The sequence below is a fragment of the Oncorhynchus tshawytscha genome, linkage group LG16 (genome assembly GCF_018296145.1).
Source record: "Oncorhynchus tshawytscha isolate Ot180627B linkage group LG16, Otsh_v2.0, whole genome shotgun sequence".
Taxonomy (NCBI): Eukaryota; Metazoa; Chordata; class Actinopteri; order Salmoniformes; family Salmonidae; genus Oncorhynchus; species Oncorhynchus tshawytscha.
The window spans coordinates 25,291,664-25,298,741 of NC_056444.1; positions in this window are offsets into that span (position 1 = coordinate 25,291,664).

Sequence of the window (7,078 nt, forward strand, 5' to 3'; positions counted from 1 at the left end):
TCTCTGCTAACGTGGGAACCGTTGCCTTTAAATGTATTTTGCGCTGTGGCGCAGCTCTTCAGCACTACGGATTGAATTGAGCCCTTATATTTGCTTTGTTGTGAGTCACTCTGGCTCACCGCAGAGTTCCAAAGGGCCATATGTGCACTTTAGAAGTCATCTGAGTGGAAAACAACATTGGACAGACTCAGACAGAGAGAGAGGAGAGAGGAAGAGAAGAATGGAGAGCGTGAGGGAATAGGTGAAGGAGAATGGTGTCAGGGAGGACAATGCAGCGCTGTCAGGGAGGACAATGCGACAGCCTCACACCTCTGTTAGCGCTCCAGATGGGGCGTCGGTCTGGCCGGTGGTACAGATGTCAGATCTTAATTTGAGCCAGTTCGCTACGGCAGGAAAACAATCCTGCATCAACAGGAAATGAATTATTATGTGGATTATAACTATTGGACATTTTCGTATTGTAGGGGTTAATACATTTTTTGTAAGAGAAAATAAAGTCTGAAATGTAAAAGTGGAAATAAGAAACTTCAGAAGCCTTTTTTTAAACCTCAAATAAACTACAAGTTTGACATTTCCTGCATTTCAGGAAATATCTCCTGCAACAGGGTGATCAAATTAAGATACTTCATCTGTACAGGGGAGGGGTGTGTCTGGTTATGGACAGGACAGGACAGAACACAACTTGACATCTTGATTTATTCCTTTAATTTCCAGCAAACTCTGTTTACGAAACAACATTCCCACTCTATACAACACAGCAGGGGTCAAGGGTTATACACAGACAGGGTTATGTAGTCAATATTGAATATTACATAATGTTATATTGATAAATGACCGCATTGTCATGGCTTGTTAGTATGGTGGGGATTAAAAACATCTGTCTATGCACAATGCTGCTGTTTCGGGGAGATTTCCCTTCAGAAGGTTTTTGAAACCTGAAAGATTTATTTTGTACTGTCAGAAAAAGGTGAATGAAATATTCACAGAATCCTGGCTGTTCCATTATCTGATCATGCAGTACTAATTTAACCACACCCCCCAGGCTCAATTGCTACCACCTTATGTTGGCTGGGGATGAGATTTGTCCTATAGGCAAGTAAACATCATTGGATGACGTAGTAATGACAGCGAATTATATTTGTACATTTGAAGTGAATTTAATGTTTAGATTATTAAAACGTCGTCCTGGAGGTGAGATTGGGCCAATCAGTGAGCTGTGGGTCATAGGTCAAAGGTCATGACACTTTGTGAGGTCAGAGTGATTCCCAAATGACCCTGCAGGAACACGTACTAGGATGGTAACAATACCACACATAGACATACCTCTGAGGACGATCTGTGATATCTACAGCCTTCATGCAACATGTCCGTACACTGGCGATCAAAGCGTCTCTTCTTACACACACACACACACACACACACACACACACACACACACACACACACACACACACACACACACACACACACACACACACACACACACACACACAAATGGAGTGACCTTTTACTCTCAGGTAATCAATAACATCCTCAGCGTCTTCAGTACGGGGACTTTATTAATCATTATAATGACTCTGATGTTGACAGCCTCTATATGCCACATGAAAGAGGAGTTATATCACACAATTATCTCAGAACTGCAGCTAACACAGTCAGATTTCTCCTCATTACTCGTCACAAATCACAATTGCTTCTTCAAACCAACAACTCCGTCAATAAATGGATAAATGAAAAAGATGCTACGTCAGCGCTAGTCACTCTGCACATGCCAGTCCTCTAACCTCTCCTAATGTGTCATCAGACATACGTCTGTTACATAAAAGATACTTACTTCCTCAATCCAATCAAATCAGACTTTCTTTTCCCTTCATTCACAAGGAACCAACCAAGGACATCTGTCTGTGACGGGTCTAAACTTTGTGTTCCTTCCTTTCTTCCTTCTGTGTCTTTTCTTCTCCTGATGGCCAGCTTTAATAATGATAATGTCCAGGTTGGGATTGCTCCTATGTGGCCGTCAGACGGTCATTTGTCACACAGAGTCCTGCCTAGCGGAGCCACCTGTTCAGAAGGCTGCTGGCTGTCTGGCTGGCTGTGTGTGTGTATGTGTGTGTCTTTTTCTCACTGTACGTGTGTGTGTGTGGGTGTGTGTGTCTCTCTGTGTGTATGTGTGTCTCTGTGTATGTGTGTGTGTGTGTGTGTGTGCTTGCATGTGTGTGTGTGTGCTGGCTGCTCATGTCCTTCATTATGAGCTGTCTATCCCAGACCCCATTAATTACACATCAGTTACCAGCAGGAGACAGGGGACACTGGACATCATAGTTTGACTGAAACCCAGCCTACAGATCATACACATACAGGTACACGTGTGAGACTCACAGTCTATATCTGATCTGAACCAACACCACAATAATATTCTATTCCGATGCCGTCCTTCCTCTCCTCTCCTCTCCTCGTCTCCAGTATATTGTGCTGTCCTATAAAGTACCCATCCTCCCTCTCCTTTTTCTGAGCCCCGTGTACTCCATTGCCCAACCCGAGATCTACCAAGTGTAAAAATAACACGGTCTACAAAGTTGGTTGGAAGACATACTGTCACGGTCTTCCTCCTCTTCATCTGAAGAGGAGAGGCGAGAAGGATCAGAGGACCAAAATGTGGCGTCGTATGTGTTCATAGTGAATTTTAATAAAGAGAACACTGAACACTGCAACACTATACAAAAGAGTAACAAAAACAATGACGACCGTGAAGCTACAAATGAGACCTGTGCTGACACAAGCCACTAACATAGACAATCACCCACAAACAAACAGTGCAACCCAGGCTACCTAAGTATGATTCTCAATCAGAGACAACTAATGACACCTGCCTCTGATTGAGAACCATACTAGGCTGAAACATAGAAATCCCAAATCATAGAAAATCAAACATAGACTGCCCACCCAACTCACGCCCTGACCATACTAAATAAATACAAAACCAAGGAAATAAAGGTCAGAACGTGACACATACAGACATTATCGATACGATGTTTCCGGTTGACGTCTTCTTGGTACAGACAGCCCTGTGTCAGGACTGAGGACAGAACAGCTGAATATACCGATGTAGGATCTTAATTTGAGCCAGTTTGCTACAGCAGGAACATAAACCTGCAGTAACAGGACATATTAATTGTTACGTGGATTATAATTAATGGACATTTTTGTTGGGGTTTATACATTTTTTGTAAGGGAAAATCAAGTCTGAAATTTCAAGGTGGAAATTAGATACTTCAAACTTTTTAAACCTCAAGTAAAATAAAAATAAACACGTTTTACATTTCTCCTGCAACAGGGTGATCCAATTAAGATCGTACATCTGTACAGTCTCCAGTCAAAAAATCACAATAGGAAACAATATCCACATTACCAGAGAAACCTGCAGGTCAGAAGATAGATAATAGAAGAAGTGTTAATAAGCAGGTTTGCACCTTCTGTCCATACACACACACACACACACACACACACACACACACACACACACACACACACGCACACTCACACTCACACACACACACACACACACACACACACACACACACACACACACACACACACACACACACACACACACACTCACACTCACACTCACACTCACACTCACACACACACACACACACACACACACACACACACACACACACACACACACACACACACACACACACACACACACACACACACACACACACACACACACACAAAGCTCATTGAAAAGATACCCTTAAGTGCCATTACTGCAGAATGGGTCTCCGGGACAGAAACCAATATAAATTGATAAATATGCCAAGGGAATATGCTGGGTGTCATTTATCTATTGGAGCAGCGCTCAAAGATTCTAGGTCTAGAGTCTGGAGGAGAAGCCTGAAATCAATCTGTATGGTTATTTCTGAGTGCTGTTATATCTGAGGGGCATCTGTAATGTTGACATGTTGTCCTGCTTAGGCCTATTATATAAGGAGCACAGACAGCCAGTCACAGACAGACAAGGCCAACAGGCAGGATAGTCTCCCCAGAATAATCTACTCTCCATGGCTGCGCTCAAAATGATTACCGTTGTTGGGTAACAAGTTGTGGTTTCAAGGTACATTGCAGCCAATCCAGTAGCGTAACTGGTAAACATTTGAAAGTGACCCAAGTAGCCTGTGTGGAATAGGAACAGTTGACAACAAAAGCATAAATGGTCGTAACATTTATAAAACCTCATCTTTTTTGCACGGCGGTCATTGGAGACAGATATCTTAGCTACTTTACTTGTTTGAACTATCCTTTCAAAATCAGACATCACAATGGAAACCTCTGATCAATATTTGATTCAATGAGAACTGCTTGTGCAATGTTATGGTGTATCGTGACTCAAACTCATTCAAAGGTTTATTTAAATTTCAATGAATAGTTCTGTCTGGGGAATGGGCGAGAAAGCCTGAGAGAAAGAGAGAAGAGAAAGAAAAGGGAGGAATGAAATAGAAGGGGAGGAGAGAAAGAGATGATAGAAAACAAGAAAGGAGGAATGCATTAATCAGCAGGTAAATCGATGGCTGTGTGTCACATTCAGGAAGAAGCTATATCTGTATGTGTCTTTCCAGAGTGAAAAAAATGCCCTGCGAGTTGTGTGTGTGTATGTGTGTGTGTGTGTGGGTGTAACAGTGTCAATGCTCACCCCACACCACCCCTTTACGCACAAATGCAATCACACACACACACACACCCTTCCAATGTTTTTAATCAGGAAAGGTCAGAGCAGAGAGAGCAGAGGGGGGATGTGAGGTGTTTAAATAAGAGGCAAATTATAACGATGAGAGAGAGGAGGGCTGAAGAACAAACATATTAACAGCATCCCATCTGAAAGGAAATTAATGTGGGAGTTAGGAGGGAGTGAAATGTCACTGGCCTTGCTGTCTCATATTGGGTAGAGGCCTCTGTGACTCAAGGAGATCAACTTTCATCTCTATGCACAACAGCTAAAATGGTAACGAACCATGAAAAGCTAACTACAGGCCTTAATTTGCAAGCACTACTCTTATGACATTATTATGTAAAAAAAAAAGTGTCTTCACTGTTTTATCCAACTCTTTATGGGATCATCCTAACTTTCACCTTTTTTTAAAGAGGTAGTAGGCCTGTACAGTCTATTTACATATATTCCCACAACAAACTTCCATAGGACCACACTCAATCACAAGAGCGTTCAATTTGTAAGTTGTCAATTGTTGGGGGTCTCCTTGCCCCCAAGCAGGCAAATTGAATGCTCTGCACCTTACTGTGATGTTTTATTGATAACAACCTATATTGACCTGCATATACTGTGCACCAGGCCATACTATTGTCTGAATCTATAAATACCTATAGGGCTCTATTCAATCCATAGCACTGAAGATCCGCTTTATAGCGCAATTGACAATTAAAGGCAATGTTCTCATGGTTGTAGAGACTGCATTCATGATAAATGCTGGATATGTCGGCTCAATTGGAAAAAACCTTTACATTTTAACCCAGCTCTTCCGCGATACTTCGGTGATACGGTTTGAATCCAGTCCATGGTCTTCAGAGAGGAATTTCAGTTCAATCTAAGCGCTTTTTGTCTCAAACCCTTTTGTTGTTCTGACATAAATCCCCAGCTCTCCTGGTGGCTCTGAGGATCTGCAGAAGGCCTGAGCAGTGTGTGTGTGTGTGTGGTAACAATGCGTTTTGAAAACAGGCTCTTCTCCTCGGGCACGGATCGGCTCACACTCTGCTCCCCACTCTCCTACTCCCTAACCAGATCTTATCGTCTCAAATGGCAGCCTATTCCCTACATAGTGCACAACTTTTGGCCAGAGCCCTGGTCAAAAGTAGAGCCCTTTATAGAGGATAGGGTGCCATTTGGGACTCATATCCCAGTGAGATAATGAAGGCCAACCCCGGAACGCCACGGGAACGCCATCTGACAGCCCCAAATCCTCCCTGACTTTGACTGATCGGGACAGGAACAAAAACACGCAGCAAAAAAGTCCAATTACCTTCAGTGGCCGGTTCCCCCCTCTACTCTCCTCTTTTCTGGTCAATGTGGAGGGAGAAAGGGAGAGAGGAAAGAAGGAGAGGAGAGGGAGGGAGTTAGAGTGTGCGTTGCGGGATTGGCCCCATGTTCCACTTAGAGCTGGGAAATGGAATGGATAGGATTGATTTAAACAACTCAAACTAAACATGATGACCTGGGGCTAGGCTCTGCTGCAGTTGCCCTGGCTGTGACAAACTGTTGAAGGTGCTAGTTGTGAGTGAGTAAGGACAGAGTGTATTCTTACAGTATGAACTGATTTGACTGTATAGTATGCCTTGTGTACCCACACACCAACTGGTCTTGTAGTACTGTATTGCAGTACCCAATCTGCTATGGAGTCTGCAGCACTGTCAGATGCAGTTGTGTCAGGTGTGCAGCACGACAAATTGCTGATACCAATCTACAGTGGTAATCCCCTGTAAACAACTGGTTTGATGTCAACGATGCCAGGCATGCACGCGCACACGCGCGTGCGCACACACACACACACACACACACACACACACACACACACACACACACACACACACACACACACACACACACAGCCTTTTCTCTTTCCTGAATTAGCTAGGTAGAGAGAGGCAGAAAGGCTGAGAGCGGTGAAGAGATGAGAAGTGACAGGTACTGTGGAACTATTTGGACGGGGATGGGATTCACTTCTCTCCTTACTGATCAAATCTCCCTGAGAACAGACTATTAACTCCAAGCAAATTGTGCCAAGTAGCTTAAAGGGCCTGTTGTCTCTTCTAATATCTTTGATATCTCCATTTGTTGTCAGGGTGTAAAACACTCTGCTGCTGCTGTGGATCTATTAGGACAGGGGGATGTGATAGCAAAAAGCACATTTGTCATGCTCCCCATCACCACCTCTCTCTTACTGTATCTCTCTCTCTCGCTCTCTCTCTCTCTCTCTCTCTCTCTCTCTCTCTCTCTCTCTCTCTCTCTCTCGCTCTCTTTCTCTCTCTCTCTCTCTCTCTCTCTCTCTCTCTCCCTCTCTCT